Source organism: Meleagris gallopavo, chromosome 23, assembly GCF_000146605.3.
Source record: "Meleagris gallopavo isolate NT-WF06-2002-E0010 breed Aviagen turkey brand Nicholas breeding stock chromosome 23, Turkey_5.1, whole genome shotgun sequence".
In the NCBI taxonomy this organism is placed as follows: Eukaryota; Metazoa; Chordata; class Aves; order Galliformes; family Phasianidae; genus Meleagris; species Meleagris gallopavo.
Genome location: NC_015033.2, coordinates 341,824 through 367,758, shown reverse-complemented (window position 1 = coordinate 367,758; position 25,935 = coordinate 341,824). Strand labels below are relative to the sequence as shown.

The following is a 25,935-nucleotide window of genomic DNA, read 5'->3' as shown; positions in this document are numbered from 1 at the left end:
TTAAGAACAAAGCTGTTCCTCCGTCATTAGAGGAAGGACAGAGCACTGAAGGAGCAGCACTTGTGAGCCCTCCCTTTGGGGTGAAAAACGTTTTTTGTGACAAAAATCTATAGCATATAAAATTGAACTTGCAACTCAGATCGGTCTGCACCCTTTTATCAGTCTGGATGCCTTCAGAACCAAGATGTGCTTTGACACCTACAGGTTGAGTAGAGTGGGGCTGTGCAGAAATGCAGGAATAACCTTCTTCCAATCTTCCAGCAAAAAGGGAAGGAGAGGATTACAAATGAACTGGTGTTGAAGAGGCTGGAAACGGGTTAGCAGGAGTGCTTTATCTCTTGTAATGTTTTTATAAATTATTTATTAACACACTTGCTGCATTTTCCTTAGAAATTGGATAGAAAAGCAAAACGTATGGCCAGCAGATTATATTCCAGAAGAAGAATGGCAGTGATTAAAAACAATTTCCAACTATTTCAAACGTATGACTTTATTTTAGATTAGTACTCTGCTATTTTTGTATTGCTCTCCACCATTTTAAAGAAAATCCTGGGCTCATTCTTGAGATATACGAGAAGACTGACAGTAATGCAAGCAAAGGAAAAAGCAGTCGGAGTGCTTTAGCTGTTGCTTAAATAATCTGTTGTCATTTATAGAAGAGATGCATTTCCCAAACTGCTCTGGGACGTGCTTTGGTTGCTAATCAGGAGGAGTTATTATAGGGGCGACATAACAAAGTCCAAAACATGGCCGACTGCTGCAGAAATGGAAAGCAGGTTTTATGCTTTTGGCTCTTTGTGAAAATGATGCACCATTTGCACTTTACATCTGACTTGGGGGATTGAAAGTGGCGGATCCGTCACTTTATGGTTGCTGTAATCCTGCCATGTGCTGTTGGTGCAGTAATGCAGGGGGAGAGCAGCATGCCGTGCCAGCTGTGTTACCAGGCAGTGCTTTGTGCATCCTTCGGGCAGCACGGCACCAGCGTGGCACAGCCCGTATGCAAACCGCTGCTCTCTGCCTGCTCCCAGCAGCTCCTTCCCGCAGTGCCTGCATTACCAGGGCTGTATTTTACTCCTGTGGTTACAAAAACAACAAACCGGCGTTTCAGGGATGCTTGGGATCCCTGCTGGGGTGTTACAGAGCCATAGGATGGCGTAGGTTGGAGGCGACCTTAAAGCCCACCCAGTTCCAACGCAAGGCTGTGGGCTGGGTGCCCTCCAGCAGCTCGAGCTGCCCAGGGCCCATCTGTGGCCTGGGGCATCTCCAGGCATGTGGCACCTGCAGCTCTCTGGGCAGTCCCACTGCTCACCCAGGAGGTCCCAGCAGGGCTGTGTGTGCTCAGACCCGTGGGTTACCACCAAGAAATCCTCACTGCAGGGATCACAACCATGCGACAGCACAGCAGGAAATTAAATCAAACCACCAACTCCAAGTCGCTGATTAACATTCTCTGTATTCTGAGGATTAGGCTTTTTTGGACACTTAAATTGAATTCTAATACTATTTTGGAATGTATAATGGGCTGAATTTACTTCACCTCAGGTTTGAGTTAATGGCTTATTAAATTACGCACCTTGCATTAGCAGAGCTGTTTGCTGGTGTAGGAGGCTCGGCCTTACAGAAGGGATGCAGCGATGTGTTGATCTCATCTCGTATTCCCTGGTCAATTATGAGATTTGCAGGTGCCAGGAACGTGTTAAACTGTCAACTGAAGTTTCACCATCACTGCAAAAGCTTTGTGAGGGTGAGCTTGGAAGTTCCATAGCGAAGCAAATTTCGATCTGAGTTTAGAGATTTGAAGCACTTTTTTGGGTGGGTACAGGGAAGGTCTCTCAATCTTACACAGGATGTTTTTGCTCTTTTAATATGTGGTGTTGGGCCCTGCTGCGAGTCCCCTCCTTTAGCATTCTGTCTGCTCAGGCACTCTTTTCCAAGCGTTCCAGGTAAACCTGCAGTCTTGATGCTGCTCTTCTGCCTGCATGAACTCCCCTGTCATTACCTAGGCTGCTTTCATTCTCAAAATCATCTTTTGTTTCTGAAGGAGTGTCTGTCCACCTCTCTTCTGATCAGTGACCACCTTCAGTCACCTGCTCCAGGCTCTGACCCTCAGAACTCCTGCTCACGCAGGCAGGGCTCCGGCATGGCGCTGGGCTGGCTCTGCTGCAATGTCCGGGACTCGCTAGGGGCGTGCAGCACTCTGCCTCCATCACTATCTAATCTCTTCCTGCCCTCTGCCACACATCAGGTGCTCAGTAATCACACTGTTTGCATTTGTTTCTCCTCGTAGCCTCCATCTGTGTCGTCTTTAGGGATTTAAGACTCAACACCAGTGTCTGTAGCGCTGAATGTCACCACATGCATAAACCTCCGTGTTCCAGTGCAGAGGTGCGTGTGAGGTCTTTGGTGAATTGTGAAGACATTATGGTATCCATGTTTGATATTTAATACATTGGAGAATTGCTACTTTCCTGAAATGCATCAGTCGGGTTTTGTTCAGCTCAGGCTTTCTTTTTTTTAGAGACAGAAAGAAAGAAAGAGAAAAACACAAAATTAAAAACCCACCACCACCCAAGGATGGCAAACTGAAAAGTTGCATCTGTCCTGCTAGGAATTTGCCTTACATATGTCATATGAAAACTGGAAGGAAAAGGAATTCAGGTGGAAAATAAATCCCCTTCTCAGCCTACACGAAAGAGAATGGAGCCACTACATCAGGTTTGATGTGAATGGGTTGAGTAAGGTACAGAAATCAGCTCTGAACTCTTTCTGCAGAGCTTGGCACTTGCACAAATAGCTTGAGCCTGAAAAGCTGTTATTCTTTCAATTTTATTGAACATTAAATCCATCACAAAAATATGCAGAAAGAAGAATGAATGCAACAGCTTTCAAGGTCACTTATGTGGATTGTTTCTTTGGAGGTAATGTAGCTGCACTGGGCTTTCTGTAATAGAGCAGCGTCGGTGTAAGAAGCCATACATTTCATAGCATGAGCTCCTGATTGTACAGCAGTGCTCCTCTCTTTGTAGAAGAATACAGTAGAGATGTGGTGTAACCTGCCACCTGTGCAGCGAGGCACTCTGATTAACTAGTTATAATTATTAAAGGATCTCGTGTCCTAACTGCCATTCGTTGTCCTTTTCTTCAGCATAATTTTCTTCTTGGGAGCCCACATGCTGCACATCCCGGGGAACCCAGGACATGTGGGGCAGCACAGCAGCTGAGGCCCGTTTGAGTCCTGAAAGGCAGTTTGTTTTAAACCCTTTCAATATTTGCATGCTGCTGATAAATCTGGGTGCGTTTGAGAAAAACACATTTTTTCCTGAGTTCACCTCGTGGTGGAAGAGGACAAGAAGAACATTTGATAGATGCTGGGAAGCTGCTAGAAGCAGCTATCTAGAACAGCTTTTCTGGGGTGTGATGTCACTCTGGAGAAGAGTCTTTGCACGCCAAGAGGGATCCATCGTTGTGCTGAAAGACGCACAGCCGTCCCCAGGACTTGAGCTGGGTTTGTGGAATGGCCAATCAGGAAATCTGCAACCCGTGACAAAGCGTGAAATCTGCAGTCCAGTGTGTGGGCTGTTGGTGTTGGGAGGGCAGCTCTGAGCTTGAGGAAAGAAGCAGCAGTGACTTCGCAGCGCCTTCCTGGAGCTGCGTGGATTGTGGTGAGGTTGGGATGGGAGCAGTGATGCCCTTCCTCCCAGCGTGCGGCTGCACTGTGTGTGAGATGGGCTGAAGCACCATCCTTCGGCATGGTGATGAATAAACCAACCCATCCCCTGCTGTGACCTTCAGCAGTGCCTTTGTCTCAGTGCTGCCTCTGGTGCTTCGGTGACCAGAGCTGCACGAGGCTCCGTTTCCATCTCGTGTTGCAGGGAAAGGGAGGAGAGGCGATGGAATGGATTTGATTAAAAAGTGCTTTTGCTCTTTCTCGAGAAGGATATTTGCAGAGAAAACTGTACGTGAAATTTATGCCCCTCTCGTATGATTTTGACTGGTTTTAGTGCACAAATTCTCAGTAGAAAATGTATTCAATAAAAATTTGATGTGGAACTATAGCTCAGCAGAATCTTTTTTTAAGGAATCCAACTCTGGAATATTTATTTTGTATCTGGTTTCAGTTTTAGTGCCTATTCCTTCTGCAGATGCCCTCGTTAGCCTGCTAACAGGTTATGAAGAGCGAAGTCATCAGCGCCTCTCGCCCCGATCTTTGCACCGCGGTTCTTCAGCCCCTGCCAGGGAGGTTTGGGGGAAGCACAGCTGTGCGGTGCTGCTGGAAGCTTTGCTTGTTGGCTTTTTAAGCAAGCGCATCACTGCTTGTTGTTAATGAAGAGAGCAGAGGGCTTACGGCTTGCTGGTGTGGAGCTGGTAGGCCTGCGGTACGTTGCCATGCTGGTGGGCGGTGATGGAGCTGACAGGAACATGGGGAGCTTGATTTAATGCGAGTATACCGTGATGCAGTTTTTGTAAGGAGAGTGCAATAAATTGGGATTTATTTTCCTTTGATGCCGAGCTTGCGAAAGGAGACTACTTAGGGGAAGTATGAAAGGGATCTGGGATGGCCGCGATGGAAGTTTGTCTGAACTTGACAGCTCTGAGCTGCTGAAGTGTTATTTCTTTCTGTGGAATAACATGTCTTCAGCGTGAGGAAGTGGAACAGCCCCAGCATTTGGGACGAGCCAACTTGGAGGTGATGGGAAGAAATGATATTTCCAGCTCTGCCAAAAGATTCCCATTTGTTTCCACGCTTGGAAGCAGGCACTACGTCATTAACCCACAAGTGATGGCTGTGGCAGCGCAGTGGGAATTCGGTCTTCAGGCCCCAAAGGAAGGAGCAGGACAGCCGTCCTTCTGTAACCGGATTTGGAGCAGAACTGCTGCAGTGCTGGGAGAGGTGGGAGTGCAGAGAAAGGTGTCCGGGGGGAGCGGTGACCGAAAAGCACCGGGTGAGCAGCCTCCAAACGTAACTCTGAGGGCTGCAGTCTGTGTTCAGCATTTCAGGGGTCACGGCAAAGGTTCCTAACAAGTTTCTGGCCCAGCAGGCTGCAGAAAAGCGGATTCTGAGCGGTGAGACGGAGCGCTGCCTCTGTGAATTATTGTTTTTTCAATACGTTTTTACACAGAGCTGGAGGCTCAGAACACTGAAAGCTTTTTCGTAATGTTTAGTGATAAACTTTTGTCTCCTGTGAGTAAACAATCTGCTTTCTTAGCCACTTTTTTTCAATTTAAACGGGAGTACATTGAAGCCCTCTTGCAAAAACATCTATTATGTCAAAGCAAAACCGGAGGTTTGGGGTTGTGTTTCACTGTGCTTTTTTTCTCTTCTTCTAGTGCTCTTATATCAAATTCTCACTCTAGAAATACTGCCCCAAGGCAGATGAAGTGGCGCACGGCTTTATGAAATACATCCACGTCCGGTGATGCGCCATGTTTTATTTTGTGACAGTCCGGGATTCAGTGCACGGCCTAAATATTGTGGCATCCTATTTGATTTTTGGATTGTTAGATGGACGAGGGGCCATAGCTCATGGGCACCGTGACCATTTTTCCTTGTAGTTTACTCTTTTTGCAGATTACTGTCTGTAAGTTTCAAAATGGAACAGGATCCCTCAGTGCTTTATAAATTAGGACCATATTACAGCAGCACCCAATAGTGCTGCTATATTTTAGAGGGTGTCAGAGTTTCTATTATAAACCTCATTTTTCAGAGGTTTATGACTTAGCCATAAAAATTTGCTGTATGCTGGGACTCAGAATGTAGGAGCTGGATCTCAGCTACACAGAGGGTTGGTTTGCATGCATTCGTTTTACACGGATCTTAATATCACATGCAGTGATATTAAGAATCAATCTTTGGCTGCGCTGTCTCTTGATTTCAAAGTGAATCACTTGAAAGGCAGAGAACGCCTCATTCTTGGCCACCTCCACTACTTTAATTCTTCCCATTCTGTGTGCTGAGGGGTGCGACCTTCGTAAGGGTAGAATCTAACAGATCCCCTCATGGCTTCAGTCGGATCAGAGCCACCAGCACAGCAGAAGCAGTACGAGTTCTAAGTGCCACTCTTGCTTGCAGGGGGTGCCTGGCCTACACCATAACCACTGTCCATAAAGGTTTCCACTCTCTGCAGAACAGACTGAAAACACACAGCACAGGATGTACCGCCAGCATTACCTGCATGCCTAAGGGTCTTTTAATATATATCACCTATAGGATTTCTTGTGTCCCTGAGATGCCACCAACTTCCTTTCGGCGCCTTGCACAGCATTCACTCAGAGAATTTGCTGCATGTCAGCAAATAAGCCAAGAGGTGAATTGAGAATACCTTTGTGCAGTGCTGCAAACACTTGTGTTAAAAGAAAACCAAAAAGTGTCTGTTTGTGTCACTGTGCTATATGCAGCCGTCACAGGACTGTGAATATGTCTTCATGCCCATAATTCAAACATTCTCATCAACCCAGCAACAGTGCTGTACCTGCAGTCAAATGGTGAAGGAGGAACACAGATTCTGCAAGTTGGGCTGCAGCTCAGTATGTCTTCTATGGCGTTTCAGCATGCGAGGGGTGCTGGCTCCCAGCAGCACAGCGGTGCACCAGAAGGACAGGGCTCCTCCCAGGAGCTCTCCTTCCGTGTGGGTTTGATTTTCGGCATCAAGCAAGTCTCTCTCTAAACTTTGATTTTGCTGCCTGTAACACGTTTTAACCCTAATGCTGTCATCCTGTGTTAATTCTGACCATCAGGTTTCCTTTCAGGGAGCAGAAGTGCACTGAGAACCGCTTTGGTTTTAGAAGTCACGTTGAGTTACCGCAGGAGCTGATTTGTGCCACCTCTTTCCCAGGTGCTCCTCAGTACTTCTCTGAATTCAAATCCGAGTGCACCGCGCTGTTCCGCGCATGGTGTGCAATGACAGCACGCTTCTGGCTGTGCAGCAATACAGGGCTGTTCTGCTGCAGCTAACCAACCCTTCATCTAGCTCCCTTCAGTGTCCACAGAGCTCAAACTCTTTCCTGAGCACACCTGCACTGCCTCGTTAACTAATAGCATATTTTACGTTTCTTTCTAATAAATTCCTTTCATTACGGAGCTTGTTCCCGCAGCAGGAAAAAGTTCTTTGCAAGAATATTATAACTAAGACACAGCACAACAGGAAAGCATCTTACTTTGAAAGTGTCTCTCTCTACACTGTGTCATCAAAGTGGAAATCTGTGTGTAAACACTTTCTGATAGCGTGCGCTTGGTTCGTACTTCAGGCAGCTTTCAGTCTGAGGCGGTGCGTTGGCCTCACGTTGTGCACCTTTGTGTAGAATCATTAAGGTTGGGAAAGACCTCCAAGATCCCCAGCCCAACCCCCCGTCCCCACTGACCACATCCCCACGTGCCCCATCTCCGCATTGCGCTCCTCCAGGTCTGGGGATTCCACTTTCTCCGTGGGCAGCTGTGCCGGTGCGTCTGTGTTTCACGGGATGGAGAACTGGAAAACCATCTCTAAAGCATCAGTTCCCAAACGTTCTGTCTCAGTGGACCAACAACAGCTCTCAGATGTGCTCGTGGCCAAGCAGGGTCGCTACAGCAAGGCGGGTTTCTTTCATTTGGTTCCACAGGTTGTTCAGAGGCCTGTGAGCCACAGTTGTCTCTGGGAACCGCTCCCAGCTGGCACAGAGGCCATGCTGATGGAGTCAGAGGTCTGGCAGATGGAGCTGCGGGAAAACCAGCAGTGTGACAAACTCTCTGAAGGTGAGAACTGCATTTAGGGATTTGGTATTTGGAGCTCAGCTCTTAGAAGCACTGAGGAGTTTGGGATAGGTTTGTTTGGATTAGTATAAAATAGCATGAGTGGGAAGAAGAGCTGAAATACGTTGTTGTTTTAGGTGTGTTTTGTGTGTGGTTCTGTAGTTTGAAAATAAATGCACCTTGGGTATTCAAAGCTGTTGGTGAGAGGGAGGTTAGTTTTGATGGACTCAGGGAACTGGGGTGTGAGGCAAGATGAAAGCAGTGCTGTGCAAGTAAGAGGCCCAGCAAAGAGGAGCTAATTGTCACGTCAGAACTTGGAAACGGATCTCATTTTCTTTGACAAAAAGTGGTGCTTATGAAATCAGACAAAGCCTGCCCAAGAAGAGCCATTCTGCCTCTTCGTGCTCCTGTCTCTGACCTTAGGAATGCTTATTTATGGGCCGCACAGCAATAAGATTGAAGTGCTTTGTTAGCAAGCAGCGTTGCATGTTATCTGGAGAAGATCCTGAAGGAGTAAATTAGGAGAGAAACGTCTGTTGCTTTCTGTCTCTGTTATGAGTCTGGTCTGGTGGTAGTTTTGGCCTTTTGTGCCCTTTTTATACATCCCCTCATCCTTAAACATGTTTTGTCCATTAACTTTGAAAGCGTGTTGAAACTTTGTACTGAATTCCTTCTGAGTTCACTTCTACCATCCAGGAGAGATTTGCTCCTGCCTTCTTTCCCTTCTTTTTGGACATTCTTGGAGATGGAATTGAAGGGAACAGAGGATGCTAAGGGCAGTAACATCTGAGCCAAGGAAGGGAAGATGAGTGTGTGTGTGCACATGCAGAGTTTGGCCCTCTACCCTTTTCTGTAATGAGTTTATTGTGTAACAGCAGTGCTGCATGTCCAGTGGTGGCCATGGACACGTGAAGCAGTGTTTAAGGCTTAAAGCCTTGCTGAAATTTACAACCCAATGTGAGAAATGTGTTCACAGCTAATTATTTACTAGATGCGTGATTAGCATGAGATTATCGCAATGTTTTAATGTTACTAATTTTACACTCTAGTAGGAATAAGCCTGTGATTGCAGCTCACTGGTTTGTACTCTGCACGGGAGATGCTTCTGTTGAGTTGGGTTGTGTTGGGTTGGGAACCTGTTGTGTTCCACTTTGTCTTGAACTTCTGTATAATCATAAGTTTACAAAATTCTGTTTAGGACATTGTGGATTCGATGATCTCGAAGGTCTTTTCCAGCCTATTTCGTGTCTCGGCTGCTTTCTGCTGTAGGTTTCATGCCACGTTCTGAAGTACAGTGTCTGCTTGTTACATATTTGTGAAAGCTTACGAAAAGAAGACAAAACTGCAGTGAAACTGCTGGGATTTTATTTGTGTTCATTCTGAAGGGGGTGGAAAGAACAGGCTTTGGTGAAATCTCAGAGTCATCCCATCAATCTTTACTTCTAGGGCATGGAAGGAGGAGTATTCTTCAGTTTCCTGCAAACAATGGATGAAAATATTTGGTATTATAACACAGCTTATCCCTAGGCACTGCATTCTAAACAAACACCGTCTGCATCTTCTGATGAGATGAGACTTTCACTTGACTGTGGTTTCCTTAATTGCATCTTCTTTTCAGTCCTTGCTGGGAAACATGCCTTGTAAATTCTGTATTGTGATTAATTTATATGGAGAACGCAGTATTGAGTTTCACAGCTTCTTCTCCCTTGTAAATGTATTCATTCCTCGAAGGACCATATATTTTGGCATTTAGACCTTCTACACCAATAAGAGTTCAGATTTCTCTAGCAAATATAAAAACAAATAAGCCTGGGAATGCAGCATTTCTTAAGAAGTATTTCTTTGTGCCACACTGCACCGCTGATCAGTGCTGAGACGCTTCCAGGCAGGCACGCTGCTGGTTGTACATACTGTATTTCCATCCATTTTCCATTAGAATAACATAGGAGATATCAGATCAGGAACCTGGACACGTCTTTCATTCAGTCAGCAGAGCAACCTTAGGAAAGAATGCATGGAGGTCAGCGATGGATAATTAGCCCACTTCCACCTATTGCAGGAGTTTCCTCTCTGTGGCTGGCTGGCAAGGCGTTGTGCTGAAGCAGAAGACGCAGAGCAGTGCTGTGTTACAACATCTAAGCACAGGTGAATTTTTTAAAGGAATTGTCACGGTATTCCTATCAGTGCAAAGCCAGCAGCAGTGCACAACGTTCACACCCCAAGAGCTGCTGTTAAGCAAGGACTGCTGGCAGGAAAATCTTCTCTCTGTTTCTTACTCAGCACCACGTGTCCTCCCTGTCTCTCACAGATGCCGTATGAGAACCGTTCTGAAAGTCCTGATGAATCATTCCAGCATTGGACGGTGAAGACAGCAAACTGAGTTACATGTTACTGTGATGATAAAAACTGAGTGGTGAAGGGACAGAGGCTAAAACAGGAACGTTCCTGAAGATGCCCTTAACAGAAAAATAAAATTGCTGCAGAATTACGTAAAAATTTAAGAATAGAAGAATTTGAGAATATAAGCCCCCTGAAGTGAGAGTATATGCTTTTCTGAGCATGTGGCTTTCTTTGTAAACGTGGCAAGCGCTGCTGCCAAAGAGCACTGGTTGCAGACGTCCCTTCCTATGAGGATTCCTCAAGCCACGGGAATTTCCTTGTGTGGATATTTAATTGGTGGCACTACAGACATAGTTCAGTGAGTGGAAAGGAAAGAAAAAAGGAAGCAAAGAAGGAAAAGAATCAGCTGTTGTATAATGTGAAACATGTAATTGTTTCTGCAAGGCATTTTATTCTAAGAGAACGTAGCTGCTCAGTTTCTGGAGATCAGTTTTTAACTTCTGCTTTCAATAGCAAGATGCAGGGTGCAAGTAAGCTGAGGCTCTGCATACCAGGCAGAGTTGTCTTCATTAAAGCAACAGTAAACTTAAAAAGAACAAATCCAAATGTATTGGATTCTGTTCATTAAGAGACTGGCGGGTTTCTGGCTTTGCTGTCTTTTAATACACCAAGAACAGATGCAGGTTGACAAGTGGCATCAGCCAGGGGACACAGCTTTATAAGGTTGTGTTGAAGCAGGGCTTGGAAATAGCCAGCTGAAATCTAATTTGTAGCCAAGTGGAATAAATTGGAACTGATAGTTATTCAATTAATGGCATGGGCAGCAAGGTGAGGTCTCCTCTCAAAATAGCAGAATAAGGTTTCTTGACAGAGAGGTTTGGGAAAACAGGGCATGGCACCAGGTTTGCAATCAAATTCCACCATTAATCATCTAAGTAGCAGGAGGGAGATGTGATTATTATAGGGAGGCTCAGCAAAATGGTTTGCTTGAGCACTTCCCAAAGGTGTGATGGAATCTAAAACCAAAGCAGCAGAAGTACCCCAGAGCCCACCACCTTGCAGCTTGCATGGACAGCCTCTATCCTGCAGGACGTGGCACCTGAGGCGTGCAGCCCTCTTTGCCTGGGCTGCTGAATGAAGGGATGGCGTTGCTGGGACAGAACCAGACTGCAGTTTGCAAATACAGTCACTGGACTTCTTGCAAACTGCCGCGGTGCAGTGTTTCAGGTCTTCGGATCATTTGCATAGTGATGGAGCTGCCATCTTTCTCTCCACCACAGCAAGCCAAGAATTGTAGAAAGGCTTCTTTTTTTTTTCTTATCAAAAGGAAAATGTCTTCCTATGCAAATAGCCTCAGTAATAATATTATCAGTGTTGCTTCAGGCTTGCACAAGCTGACTGGAAGAGAAGCTGAGTTTATGGTTTTCAGCAAAATGGTTTTAAGCTTTATCAGTTCAGTGTATAAATAGGAAAGGAAGAGTTATTTTACCTGGGATAATGCGATTCTTTGGTTGCATTTAAGGGCAAGCCAAACAAGTAATTTAACTATAAAGTTCATGTCTGCAGCTGAAAGCCAAGTGGGTCCTTCCCTGTGCTGCTGTTCTGGGGGCACTGGGGACGTGGGGAATGTGGTAACAGCAGCACTGCTGCTCCCTGAGCCAGGCTGCAGCTGCACAGCTCCATTGCAGGCTGCCAGAGCCAAGAGCAACGCTTTCTGTTGCTTCCCCAGCAGTAAGCAGCTGTGCTGGGCCTTCCCTGTCGAGGTCAGCAACACCGGTTCTGGTTTTGGCACTGAGTCTCACCACTGTGAATAACTGCAATCACAAATGTGTGCGGATTACCTCGGATGCTGAGGTCAGCAGAAATGAACCACGTAGGTGAAATCTGAACTGTGAAACGTTTCCTCAAGTTGCAACAAGAATATGGTCAAAATCTGTAGTCTTTCATTAGAAAAGAAATTGTGTAAGTGAGATTTCGCTCAGTGACACTGTTTCGGTGACTGCGAAATCATTAACGATTTGATAATGGAGCTATCTCATTATAAACTTCTGCAGAAAGGAAGAATTAATTTTTCTGTGCAGTCAGAAGTTCTCCGAGCAGTTCTTTCCCTTCCTGCATAATCAGGTCTTCACATACATGCATCAGCCCCTTCTCGCTGGGGAATACATCAGCCCAAGTCGCACTTCTAATTAAACTTGTGCTACAGAAGAGAAGTGTAAAAATAATGCGGAGTACAGTGGTGGGCCTGGAGGAATTTGTAGGAGTGCTAAACGAGGCAGAAGGTAATATGTCATGTGGCTTTTAGATCAGGACTCAAAAGGCGAGTTTGCTAGTGGCAAATCTCTTCCTTTCACATAGGGTGATTTCTGTAAGCAAGAATGCCAGGAACGGCGTCGGATTTTCTAACTGCAGTGACACCCAGAGCTGCCCCTTGATGTACAAGCACTTCGTCATCTCCTTGGAAGGCAGAAGGCAGCCAGAAGAAAAAGTAATTCTTTCGCTGTCATCACACCGTCTGGTCCCTTTGGAACCTATTACCATGTACACACTTCCCATGCTCCGTGTTTTTATGGAGCCGTAATGGTACCGAGGCTCATGTGACTGTGAAATGGGGATGAGTAAAGAGACCTGCTCCTGTTTCCTCCTTGCATCACAATCTGCTACCCCCTGACTATGGGAAGAGTTCAGGAAGGTGGAGATGGACTCTTGGTGGAAGGAGGCAGTGGGCACAAGCTGAAAAAGAGAGCATTCCTCTAGAACATAAGAAAGGAACTGATTGGGCAGCGATCCCACAGCGGGACGGGTTGGCCAGAGCGGTTGTGGACCTCAGATCATGGAAATCCTCAAAACCCTTTGAAAGGAAGGATGGGGAGAGCAGGCAGCAGAACAAAGCTGGCTGTTCCTGCAGGACTTCCCCCGAGTGCGGGGTGCAGGCAGCGTTCTCCCTGTTTGGGCACAGATGTGTACGTACGGCACAGCCAGCATCGCGTCTTTTCCCCAAGCAGTTTGTCCTCACTTTAGGATGCCTCAAAATATGTATAATTTCATTGTGAAGAAAGCAGCTTACATAAATAGAGAAAATGAGAAAATGTTCAAGCGGTCTTATCTAAAACGGATATCAAATTTACAAGGCAGACAAGATTTGTGCTCTCAACAGTGCTTGATCTTACCAAGTTGAATAGTGGTAATGATGAATATTTCTCTTTGGCAGTGTGATATTGACGGGGGGATTTACGTGCCACGGTTGTGTTCTCAGAAAGCTCGGGAGAGCTCCAGGTGTTCTCTCTTCCATATTGCATTGATAGCCTGATGGTTTCTTGCTGACAAAACTTCCACAGTTCTTAATATCAGCCTGTCTGCATTCATCAGCTGCAAAGCTTTTCCCTCCTGTCGTACACTGGAATAGCATTAGACAGAAAATGGGGAAAGCGTAGAAAGCCAATGTGATCATTTTTTAATCTAACCCCCATGTGCTTGGGAGCTCATTGTGCCGTGATGGCTGGAAATTGTGATGCAAAATGGAGAAGTGCTGGGTGTCATTTTAGTGAAGCGTGTAGAAATATTTTTCAATATTCTGCCTGTGTCCAGCTGCAGTACTTTTAGGGAAGAAAAGAAAAGCAGCCAATGCACCACTCCTGTGCCAGTCCGGATAGGGATTATGTCGAGGAACGTGGAGTGACATTTGGATCATGGAGCGATCCATGCCCATGCCCTGCTCCAGCATCCCTTCGAAGTTACTGGCTCCAAGGCAACTGTTGCTGCTCTGATCCATTGCCCTGCCACTTGCCAAGCCAATCTTGTGCAATACTGCAGAAGTTCAATTTGGATGGTCCAGTAGCAGCTCACAGGGTCTCTGAAAATGGCTGCCAGCCCATTGCAGTCCCGGTCTGCGAGGTTCGAGTTGGTGGAACGTACCCATCACAGTCCTTTCACTGTTAAAGGTGGAAAAGTGTCGTGGCTTTAGTGAAGAGTTTCTTCTCAGAGAGGGGATTGAGCAGAGATTTGGTCGCAGCCTGTTAATTGCACTTGCATTTGGGCAGTTGTCACAGACAAAAGCTGAAGTAGTGGCACCTGTAAGCTGAAGTCAGCAGAATTACAACTTAGAGTTGTGTTTCCAGTTTGAATGGATAAGCACCAGATAGGAACAAATAGGGAGCAGTGCATCTCGCTGTCTGTCATTTTCATTTGGAGACTTCTGGCCATCAATGCCCTTTTTAGGGAGGCTCAGGTATTTTCTTAGAACAAAGTACGGCCTTCTGTGTTTGCGAGCATTAAAGCAGTCCCGCTCAACTGATACTGCTATAAAATTGATAAGAGGAGGGCAGCAGTAAATGGTGGCAGAGGGGTGTAAGCTGTCCGTGGAAGCACCGTGGATTGCTCTAAGCAGAGCGCGCTGCCCACAGCTCTACTCAGACACAGTGTTTGTTAAACACAGGAAAAAAAGTGAGGGGGAAAGTGGAGCCCTGGGGCTTCCGGCACGTCTCTCCCAGGCTGTGCCATCCCTTCCTGGTGACCATTCACATACGCTGGGCTCTGAGCAGGGCAGCACTGAGGTTAGAGGTGGTTTCTTTGCAGGAACGGTTGGTGCAGTGCTCTGAGTATCTGCTGATCTCCATCGCTTTGCTCTGCATCTGAAAGCGTTTTGAAGTTGAGCTGTCGATAAAAAGAAAGCTTCATAAAAACAATGCCAACAAAAATAAATGAAATCCTTTTATCTGATTCCCAGCCGGCCCCCCGAGGTCTGTGTGACATGGGGCACGGGGACTGCAAGGTCGTGTGCAAGCAGGGAGCTGAAAAGGCTGCTTTATATCTGCATGAGCAGTTAACTGGAGCACACTGCAGAATGTTTACGGCAGGATTTGGGCTTTACAGTAGATTAAAAAGATCTTAAAATCCATCTGCAAAATATCTTGAACTTTAGTGGTGTTGTGTGCTCAAAATAATGTTTGTCTTTTAATGTTTGATGCCCCGGGAGTCTCGGGGGGAATCAGAGGGCTCCGAATCGGCGCAAGGAGAGAGGGCAGCTCTTGGCATTAGCGGGCACTTGTAGGGCTGTGAGATGGGAATGCCCTGCCAGGCAGGGCCAGCAGCAGCCCTGGGACAGCACTGCCCACAGGCAGTCTGGCAACCCCCTACAAATCAGACCCTGTTTACTCTGTTATTCAACTTTATTTTTAAGGTTATTCCTTAGAATCAAATCTCTTAACTACTCACGTATTTGCAAGCAGAGAAATCTTGCTAATATTTACACTTATAATAGAGTACAATTGTTCAAATTTCAGCAAGTAGTCCCAGCTTAGCATCTAACCTGTAACACAGAACACTTCTTTGGTCACAGTTCTTTCTTCTTGTGGGACCAATAAATGAATTCTCATTTGCAAGTTAGATAAATCTCTTGAATGTATTATTGATGCAAACAAATGAGGGTTTGGGCTCTAGACAGTACCTAATGAAGCTGACTCGACACAGGCTGTTCCCACTGAAGGGTGCCAGGTTCCAGCACACAAAGATTGATGCCTGTTTCATCCTGTAATTATCTTGCATTCTCTTTATATGTTCCTTGCCTAGACACAAAACGAAGGGCACCACAAGAAGTAATTAATTACTGGGGCTCTACTGGCAGTTATTGTAAAGAAGCTCATGCTCAACTAATAGTTTGTGACTCTATCTGCACTTGGATCTCCATGTTGACTTAGGGTGTTGACTCTCAATTATTTTTCCTAGTGAATATTGCTGATCAGATCCTTTGGAATAGGGCTGTGCTGTTACCTTTTCTGAATTTTATTGCCTTTTTCAGCCATGGATTCCAATGGGTGCTAACAAACTTAGTTTAAAAGCCTTCTGTTATGCATCTGACTTACAAGTAAGATCAGCATTGAATTAAGTGCCAGAATGCCAGCTCAAAGGCTGCAGCAGTACGCAGGGAAAAGCACCTTTAACCTGTTGAAGAACTGAGCATTTCCTTTCCCTGACAAGAGAATCACCTGAGAGCAGGAGGTCACTCTCCTTTTATACCTCTAAGGAAGGCATTTCCAGCTTCAGGACTTTATCCAGAAAACAGATTGGATGTTTTATGCTACAGGGTAGGGCAAATCTGCTGCATATGCTTTAAAACTGCATCCACGGGATATAAGAATCAACAATACCTACACTGAAAATGAATGTTTGTGATATTGTAAAATGGATTCAGCCCAAGTTAATAGAATCCTGTTTTCTCTCCAGGCATTTCTGATCTTGGCTCAGCTCTCCAGACCGCATATGTATGCATGCAGTATCTGCAAGCATCCTGCAGAACGCAGAGCGCAGCGCGCATCCATCAGCGCTGTCACGGCGGTGCTGTGGGCTGGGGCTCCAGCCTCATGTCACGGTTCTCACTCTGCTCACAGATCTGTGCTACTCCTTTGAACGCCTTACTTAATGTCCCCATCTCTCAGAGCTGTAGCTGCAGAAGAACCTGGTCTGTCCGTGTAGTGGCTGGATGCAGATCTTCAGAGCCTGCGGTGGTACAGGCATAGCAGCTCTGGGTGTGAGAGATGTACGTGTGCAGTGGGAGCAGGCAGCCTGGTGGGACTGCAGATTTTATTTTCACTGACTGGAGATAAGTGCTATACTATGGAAATCTGCAAGTGGCCATAAAACAGCCCTTCACAGCTTCCAGAGTTCTTTGTTGGTTCTCCATAAGCGTGCAAGTGAGACTCCAGCAGATGACATTCTGTAACATGGTTTAGAAGCCTCCATGCCCATCAGAGCAGTCTGGCACCCTGTCTGAAGTGCTGGAGGAACACTTGTACGTGCCCTTAATGACTCTCCACTTCTTAGCGACTGCATTTCAGCGCTGCAACTCACGTTTCACAGAGATGACATCCCAAAATACCACCCCTTAATGGGCCACAGTGGTGCTCCTCCTACATACAGGACGTGCTGCGTGGAACGTCGTTAATTGTAGAAAGACGGCAGTGTGCGGTGAGAGAGGGTGGTGCTGGGTTAACAGGAGCCCACGTGCAGCTCCATTCCCTGACTTTTCCCTTGCTCGGTGCTGTCCTTGTGTTCCTGTGTGTGAGGACCTGTCAGCAGGAAGGTGTCCCTGTGGAAATAAATGCATTGTGAGAGTTCAGGGGGCTGCTGCCATGACCTGCAGAAATGTCTTCAGGAAGACAAGTTAAGTGGCACTGAGCTGGCCTTATGTTCCCCGGGGACAAGGGAGAAAAGCTTCTGAAGTTTGCCTTGAACACCTTATTTGAGAAGTGGCAGCTGGAGTTTTCCTGTTTCTCAGCTTTAAGCCTCACTGGCAGCAACTTGAATTCATAGATGTGATTGCTGGTGCTCTCCTCGGTGCAGGTGGTGACCAGCCAGCCAGTTGGTAATGAATAATGCAGCGGGTCGAGGGCTGCAGAGGGTTGGAGATGTGGTCAGAGAGGTCGCAGAAAGCATTGTCAGGGCCCAAACACTGAATGGAGCTATAGCAACTTGATTAATTGACCAAATTAGAGAGGCTTTGACCTGCTTCTTAGAAGCTTAATGAATTAGTTGATTAGTGATGGAAAGTTGTTTTACGCAGAAAAGCTGAGAAGGTCAGCAGTTTCCAGAAAATGACCTGCACTGAAAAGTGCCAGAACCATGCTTTTGGGCAAACTTGTGGTGAATGTCATTTCCAGATCCTGTGCAAAGCAGGTGAAGAAGGAATACATTAAAATCCTGCAGATCCTGCCATGCATGCCACTTCTTTTCTAGCATCCCAATGGTGGCGAGACTTGCTTACTCACTCAGGACTCGTGCATTCCTATTTCCAGCCTTCTTCCTTCCTAAAAAAGAAAAGAACCTCTTCATTTGCTGTGCTGATGTGTTCGAAGAACTTGCTGCCCTCCAAAAAGTGGAGGCCCACTCTGTCATCTTCTTGGTGAGTGCTGCTGGGCAGGAATTTCGGAGCTAAGGTTGGAGGAAAGTTGCTGTAATGGCCCTCAAACCCAATTTAGTTGATAAAGCAAAATTCCCTAAACTGAAAATAGAATAGAAAATAGATAAAGTAACTGCAGTCTGTTGCACCTTGTCAGCGCACACTCGTGGCAGTCAGACCTTCGCTCAGTGCGAGCCTGGGTTTGGAAGCTTTGGTGCAAACGATGCTGCAGGTCGGCCTTTTGTTTGGCGTGCTGTCGTGGAGCTCTCCCAGCTTTGGGTTATTCGTGCTGAAGAGATTCTCTGTAGGGATGCTGAAGTGCAACAGTGTGCGTTTGGGCTCCTGCCTGTGTTGGGAATTTTGGGGGATAAAAAGTGCAGCTGAGATGCAGTGCAGGACGGCTGCTTCGGATCGGAGCTTCGGTGTCACTCAGACAGATGGAAGAAAGCCAAGGGAAAACGTGCCTGGGTGAGGCTGCAGGCTCTGTGCGGGTGCTCGGAATGGAGCTGTTCTGTGGGAGAGCTGGAGGTGACCCAGCAGCACCGCTCTGCCTCCCGTTTGGTTTTGGGGATGTGCAGGGAGGCCCGCTATGCCCGAAGCACAGGGAAACACGGCCGGTTCCCCTCGAGACGCTCAGGTGTGGTTTCTAATCAGGAGCTGAGGAAAAAGGGGCTGCTGCTATTAGCATTTTGGAGCTTGCTAATTACAAGCAGTTGCACTTTTAAAATGAGTTTCCATTTACATTTTTGCCAAAAGGCAGCTGTGAAAAAAGCCCGTGGACTAAAATATCTCCTTGGGGGGTAAAGCAACCTCCAGGATATTTTAATGGATTCTTGTCAAATTACGGATCAGAATAAATCCAAGCACTCCTGGAGACCGAATGTTTCTTCTTAAACTCTCCAATAAAGAACAGGATTGATCCGGAAATGCCACTTGTGATTTAAAAGCTTGAAGGTAGGGACGTCAGGATGCAATTAGGAACCGATGATTTTTCTTTTGTTTATTCTTTGTTGCTGGAGTGACAGCGTGGCACCTCCGAGTGCCTTTCACAGACGCTGGTGGCTCGCTGCAGGCTCTGCTTACCTGCACATATGGGAAACCCGAGCCAGGGACAGCCTCACACTGCCTGCTTCTGCACTGCTTGCTGTCTGTCTCTGCCACAGCCTCCTCAAGGTGACTGCTGCTCCCCTCTGCATCAGAAAAGTTACAGAGCAGATCATCCCGGGTTCTCTCAGCTGGGCTGGCGCAGGAACTTGAGGCAGCAGTGGAAGGAGCCTGCTGTGTCCCAGGGGACTCCCCATCCACCAGTCCCATGCCCAGGGCTTTGTGTTTTTCCTTCTGAGGAAATACAGGCACTGAGGAGTAATGAATTGCAGTAACTCCCTACTGAGCCAAAGAGATGAGTTCAGCCCTCACCGAATCTTGATGCTGGGTTGCCTTTCCTTCCTGCACCGAGCCTCATTAGAATGTATTTAGGGGCACTCGCTTCTCACTCACCTGCACACACAGTGTTAACTCTGTCCTTGCTGGCGCTGAGCACAGCACAGGGACTGCCTTTTCCACACTGCTCTCTCCCCCAGGAGGCAAAAGCCTTTTGGAGAAAGCTGTGTATTCTCTTTTCTCCTCTAACGCAGGTTGTTCAAATCAGGACTTGCCACTTGCTGTCCTGTGGTGGGATCGGTGTTCTCTCAAGGAAAGCCACCAAAAACGCAGTGCTGTTTACAGAGTAAAGGTAGTAGCCAAAGTCAGTCTGGTAAATCAGTCCAGCCTGGGCTGCTGCCGACTTTCTGAACTCAGATGTACGGGAGTGAAAAGTCCAGAGCTGCTGCTGTGACTTGAAGAGGCCTTTTAAGGGGATGTCCTTTGGAAGGCAATCTTGCAGCAGTTGTAAAATTAAATTTCAGGCAAACTGCATCCATTGTGTTCAAGATGAATTCTTCTGGAAACTCCATCTTCCTCTATCCGGGGTATTGCTTTGGAAGTTAACTCCTTTATTTCTCAAACAGAATGTGAGCCTATAAATAGAAACAGTACTGTGAGTTGAAGTCGCTGATGTGAAGTAAGGGAGAGGCAATCCTTGAAAACGATAATGCTCATCCCACAGCTGGAGGAACGACACTGTGCACATGGAGGTGTAAGAAGGCCCAGACTTTTTTTTTTAATGCATTGCAGCTCTTTTTAAGGACCGCCTGCTCCATTCTCCATCCCAGCCTTGCACGGAGGTTGCACATTTCTTCTGTTCATACTTTCTATGTTGAATGTGAATAGCATTCCATTTCCTGATGCCTGAGCCTCTTTGCACCTTGCAGATTGTTATTTCTCGTTAGCAAGGAGATGCTTCCATTCTGCCCTCTGATAACTGTGCACAGAGCTACGCCCTTGTTGTTGGCATGATGCTGACATGGTGCGTTTGTGCTTTACGTGGGCATGCACAGCTTTAACTGCTCCTGGGACACTTGGAACATCGTGGTGCAGTGAATGGGTTTCTTTAGAGGTGAGAGGCAAAGAAAATATGTCAGCATTTCAATCTGAACTGCACTGAAGGACTTTGCTGAGGTCGTGGAGGGGTTACATGAGCATAATGCCCAGCGCCGCTCGGATTTCACTTTTAATGGAGTGAGAAACGTCTGCACTGGGAAATCCATCAGTGTCAAGGAGAGGAGCAGAAACCAGGTCAGGGTAAGTGGTCCCCCGCTTCCCATACTTCAGGTCAGTGATTCCATGTAAATTTTCATTTTTGTCAGGATGCTGAAAATGTCTGTGAATGCTGTTCATGGCAGCAGCGGTCACAGAAGTACTGAACGATGCGTCCCTACAGGAGCTCATCATTTCCCAAAGTGAAGCTGTGGGTGCACAGTGCAGCCCATCCTGTCCCACAGGCCCTCACATCCCTCCTGCCCTGCAGCACATCGCCTGCAGTTTCCTTCCCAGCCTGGCAGCCCTGAGCGTCCTTGTGGAGTCCTTCGTCCATCACTGTTTTTGTAATGCTCCTCTGGTGGCACAAGGAGCCTTTGCCAAGGAGTAAATGAGTTCAAAGAAAGAAAGGATTACATGACCCAATGCTTTGGAAGGGATTAGCAGGGCCGCTGCTGTCAGAAGGGAGCATGGAGCCCATTGGTGCCAGCAGAGCAGCCTTTGCTGGAGCGGCTGGAGTGCCTCTGCTGTCTGCCTGCTGTCCTGAGCACTGCTGCGCTCCCAACTTCATTACTGGCTTCGTTAGCAGCTTCCCAGAGCTGTGGAGGAAGCAAAGTCTTGGTGCTCATGCTCTTCGTTTGTGCTGCCTTGGCAAGTTTTTAAAAGAGAGATCCGCATTAGGCAGCTGTTACTCAGCATATCCTATGGTATTTTGCCCTGGATTGAATGCACCAAGGTACGAAGATATTTAATTCAGCACTTTTTCTGCGTAGCTTGGAGGCATCGCCCCTTGCCCAGCACCATCGCTGCCCCCTCCCACAGGAAGCCGGGGGAGAAAATGTGGTTTTGTTTCCCACCAGGCACTGCAGGGGGACGCGGTGACCCCGGCGGGCAAAGCTGCTGCCTTTGGGAAGGATTTTTGTAAGGCCCTTCCCCTGCCCTGCCCGAGCTTCCCCCGCAGGATCTCCCCGCTCACCAAGTCTAGAAGAGTGAGCGTTGAGATGCCCTGATTAAAATTTAATGAGGCTCGATATTACTGAGGGCCCTTTGGTGTCAGTCCCGCATTCATCAGCAAATAAATAACTCGGCTGGCGGTGCGGGGCTGAGCCCCATCCCCTGCAGCACCGAGCCCAGCTCTGCGGGATCCCTAACGTGGGGAGCGGCTCAGGCCAAGGGGGGGAGCTCAGAGCTGTTCATTTTCCCTCCGGCATCTGCTGGAGCAGGGGTTCCCTTTTATTTGTTATTTGCATACTTTAGCCATTGGAATTGAATTTGTGCCCATTAAAACTAAATTAGCGCTGCCTGGAATTTTAAGTAGGCTCTGGCAGAGCAGCCCATTAACTCTATCGGAGCGGCTTCTGCAGATCCTGGCTCTGAACCGGGTGCACAACTGGCACTGGAAACTGCAGCCAAAGGAGATCTGCGCCTTCTTGGGGGCAGTCGGAGAGCTGACATCAGAGATGGTGCCTTGTGGTTTCTGCAAGCAGTCAGAGTGGCACTTAACTTCATAACTTCATAAAAGCTGTGGTGTAAAATTGGAACCGAATCACTCGCAATCCCTTCCTTTTAGCACTACATTGTCTTTCATGTTTTCCCAGCTTTTTGTATCTCTATTCCCGGCCTCAGCTCCTTCATTGCAGTCACCTCATTTCTGCTGAGCTGAACAGCAAAGCACAGCAGTTGCGACCTGTGCCAAAGCTGTACGAAATGTATTGCGCAGAAAGATACACGCAGTTAAAGAATTCTTCGTTGCGTTCATTTTTACTTAAAATTTCTGCCATTTATTGCTCAGCTGACATTTGTTGTATGTTCAGTGTCAGCGTTGGCAGCCCCTGAAATGATGGTGTGATTTCCAAGAGTGCCGGCGCACTGAGCAGCCCTCGGCCCCGGGGTGTCGGTCACCGTGTGGCAGATGCGGGCTTTGCCCATCACTGCTGCTCTCCCATTGGCTTCCATTCCCACTTCCATTCCCACCTCCTCCCACCCCGTGTCCCCATCCCAGCCACCAGAGGCCCCTGTAGGGTTGTTCATTGCTCTCCCGGGAAGCATTCAGGACTCAGGTGGCCTTGCCAGCTCGGGCAGCACTCCTTGCCTAGCAGCTCTGTGAGTAGGTAGATGCTAGATATAAGATTTGCTATTAAAATCATTGCTTTTGTTCAAGAGTCTTTAATGAGAAAAGAGCAGATACACCTGAACGAAGCAGCGCGTCTTGATTACAAAGTGTAGAATTCAATTTAAAGCTAATTTTTCGCTGAAAAAAACCTGCATGTTCAACCAGCCAAAGATAGAGCACAGTTTATAAGGCAAAGCTTGGCTGCCTGTTCCCAGCAGCAGCCAGGATCCCCGGATTCTATTGGATTATATATTGGATGTTCTTCATGATTATTAAATAAGTGAATGGAGCATCACACTGGTGTTCTTCCAATGTTCCATCCTTCTCAGCAGTCCCTGCTCCAGACATTTCCCAGGCACGCTTCCATCAGGCCCTCGTGTTGGCTTTATTTTGCTTGGCTCTGTGCACAGGTCCGTACATCAGCAAAATAACTGGGCAATGTCCTTGTTTGAGCCCTGAGAAATGGGTCAGCAGCATATGGAGGCAGCCATGCACTTTTTTAGATCTCTTTGCCAGATCTGGGTTTCTCTGTTCCTGGAGTGTCCAAAGAAGCACTGAGCAGAGTTGATGTGGGTCCGGTGCTGCCGTGGGGCAGAGGCTGGGAAGCGGCGCTGGGATGTGGGGCAGCACGGAACAGAACGCTCTGCAACGTGATGTGAAGTGGCCAACACAACTCCTGTGTAATTGCTTTGAATCCAATTAATGCTGCCTGAGTAGATGTTAAGAATTATAAAGAGGAATAAAGAGTCTGAGCTTGTCACTGAAACTATGATAATATTCCTTCAAAGGAGGCATATTTGCAAACATTATTAATTACCTGGGGAACTGTTCAGTGTTTAAACTGAATTAAGGGGGAATGCTTTTCTGTGATTTTGGATTTGATTGAGAGATTACAGTGCCCTCCAATAACGGAGCCTTTCTTCCTTATACACCTGCCAGCAAAATGCAAAGATTGTCTGCACAGAGCCCCCACCCCCAAAACCGATTTACCAGAAAGGACATTAGCAATCAATTACCTGGGGCCAAAAGAGCTTTCAGAAATGTTTAGCACAGACTCCTCTAATCAGAAAAACACAGGAGTGTGTAACAAAAATCTGGCTGTCTCAGTTTGGATGAACATTTGGCTTTAGGATGAGTTAGAACATTTTTGGTTTTGATTATGTTTGGTGTTGCTTTGTGAGGCTCTGCAAGGCCACTGCAAGAAGGGAACGCTGAGCTGGGAGAGGCAGCAGAGACGTGCACAGAACAGTCCAGTGACCACAGTGCCCTCCTCAGCCACGGAGCTCACTGGTTCATTGCAGTTGGTTGCATTGGGGTTGGACAAGATGACCTTTAAGGGTCCCTTCCAACTCCAATGGTGCTACGATTCTATGAAATAGCGCAATGTTTCCTGCTTGGAGAGAGCAGATACCTCCAGCTTTGCAGGGACCTCCACACCTGAATGGGTTTAGAGCTCTAATTGCTCCAATACAGAGCCCAGCTGTGGACTGCTTTTAAAAGCCCTGACCTTGATTAGCACCCAGCTCTGAGGGGAAGGCTTGGCAGGTGGAATGTCCTTGGCTCTGGAGTGTGGGCTTTGTGTCTCTGTATGAGGCTGAGATGAAGGGCTTTTTCTTAAAGAAATGAGGTGTTTCTTTAACAGTAATGTTAGTTCTCATGCTAACTGCATTTGAAAATACTCTAAGAAGGTATTTGCCAGTTTGTTCAGCTGTGAGTTGGTGATGTGGCAGAAAAGGATTTCAGCAAATTTAACGTGAAAATAGCATCTTCCTTTGGCCGTGGAGTTGCTGCTGTCACCAGAAGGTGAGTTTTATTTTAATTCTAAAGTGGTAAAAAAGACAGCAAGTTGGGTAGTGTTTGTAGCTGTGTGTGAGGAGCCTGCAATAATGTTCCCTGAATTGCTAAGCAACTGTGGCCCATTTGCTCCCATGGAACAAATTGAAACTTTGATTTATCTATTTGTTTTGCAACTAACGCTGGGGCTTCATTACTCCCTTCCCTTGGGGCATACTCCCACATGCTCAGACTGGAAATTAACTCTTCTTACCAAAAACCACGTATAGCTTTCTTCTTCGTTTTGAAGGAAAATCCAGAGGCTTAATGTCATGCTTGCTAGCTGTGTTTGTGCGTGGCTGTGGGCCGTTTCAGGAGGAAAACATGGAGTCTGCCTACCTTGGGCTGCTAAGTGATGGTATTGCAGGTCTGATCCGGGATGTCATTTGAGCTTCATGTGCCATCTATAGGTCTGTGATGTATGCTGCTTGTAGCTGTACCAAAGCCAGTTAATGGGAGATTCACTGTTAGTTGCAGGCAGAAAGGTGAATTCAGCAGCAATACAGGGAAATTTTAAATGCTTTTCAAATGCGAGTGAGAAAATGAAGTGGTATCCCCTAAAGCTAGCAAACAGCAGGTGAGCAGGGGAATGCAAGTATTAAAGGACAGCAGAAATCTGCTTAAGAAGAGCCGGATCTTGTGTACAGTTGCCACCCATGTACAAATTTCTGTCTCATAGAGGTAAAACACAGCGGTCTAACTCTTGCAAAACTGAATAAATGCTTGGTCACAACAGCCCTGGTGAGTGAAGCTGTTGCTTCCCAGTGCTGTGCTAAACCCAGATTAGTGAAACAGGATTACTTTTAGATGTGAGTAAGTGTGGTCATGGCACAACTCTTTTGCTTCTTTAGTGAGTCTGCGGGTTATCCTGCAGCTTGCTGGAGGAGTGAAGCCCTGTGACTTGAGCTGTGATTTGCTGCAAGTAGGAACCTCCAGATATCCCTGGGTGGGATCAGTGTTTAAACTCTGGTGAGCTGAGATGCATGGTCACTGTTGTTAACATTCATAGGCATTCCCTAACCCAGACAATATTGTCTATTTAAACTTTCTTAAACTGGAAATATATGCATCTGAAATTAGCTGATCTGTTCCCTGTGTTGAAAAGAAAAAATTATAGTAATGCAATATAATGCTTAATTTGAGTGAATGTTTTGTTACAAGCTTGGACGTGTTCTCATATGGAGCGTAGGTAAGGTTTGAACATGAGATTTTGGGCTTTTTTTTTAGCTTAAGAAATACCTGATACCAGAATGCAAGAGATCTCCTAATTCCAGGATGCTCCTCTTCCCCTACACCGCCTTCCTATATCCAAATGATCTTAATGAGGTGATCTGTTAGCCCACTGCTTGTGATGTGAACTTGTTGGGTCAGTTTCTGCCCAGAATCTGGACA

At 46.8% G+C, this 25,935-nt stretch overlaps 1 protein-coding gene across 11 annotated transcripts in view; it reads left to right on the top strand.

Annotated features, from left to right (window-relative positions):
* Nucleotides 1-25,935, top strand: part of CAMTA1 (calmodulin binding transcription activator 1) — a 225,748-nt gene that overhangs the window by 144,352 nt on the left and 55,461 nt on the right. Inside the window, exon 1 of one of the 11 annotated variants that reach the window (XM_019622436.2) lies at nt 24,253-24,513. The exons of the other annotated variants lie outside the window; for them this stretch is intronic. The gene's annotated coding sequence lies outside the window, so the exon portion shown is untranslated. Of the gene's footprint in view, nt 1-24,252; nt 24,514-25,935 lie in introns of those variants that run through there. 11 annotated transcript variants of the gene reach the window in all.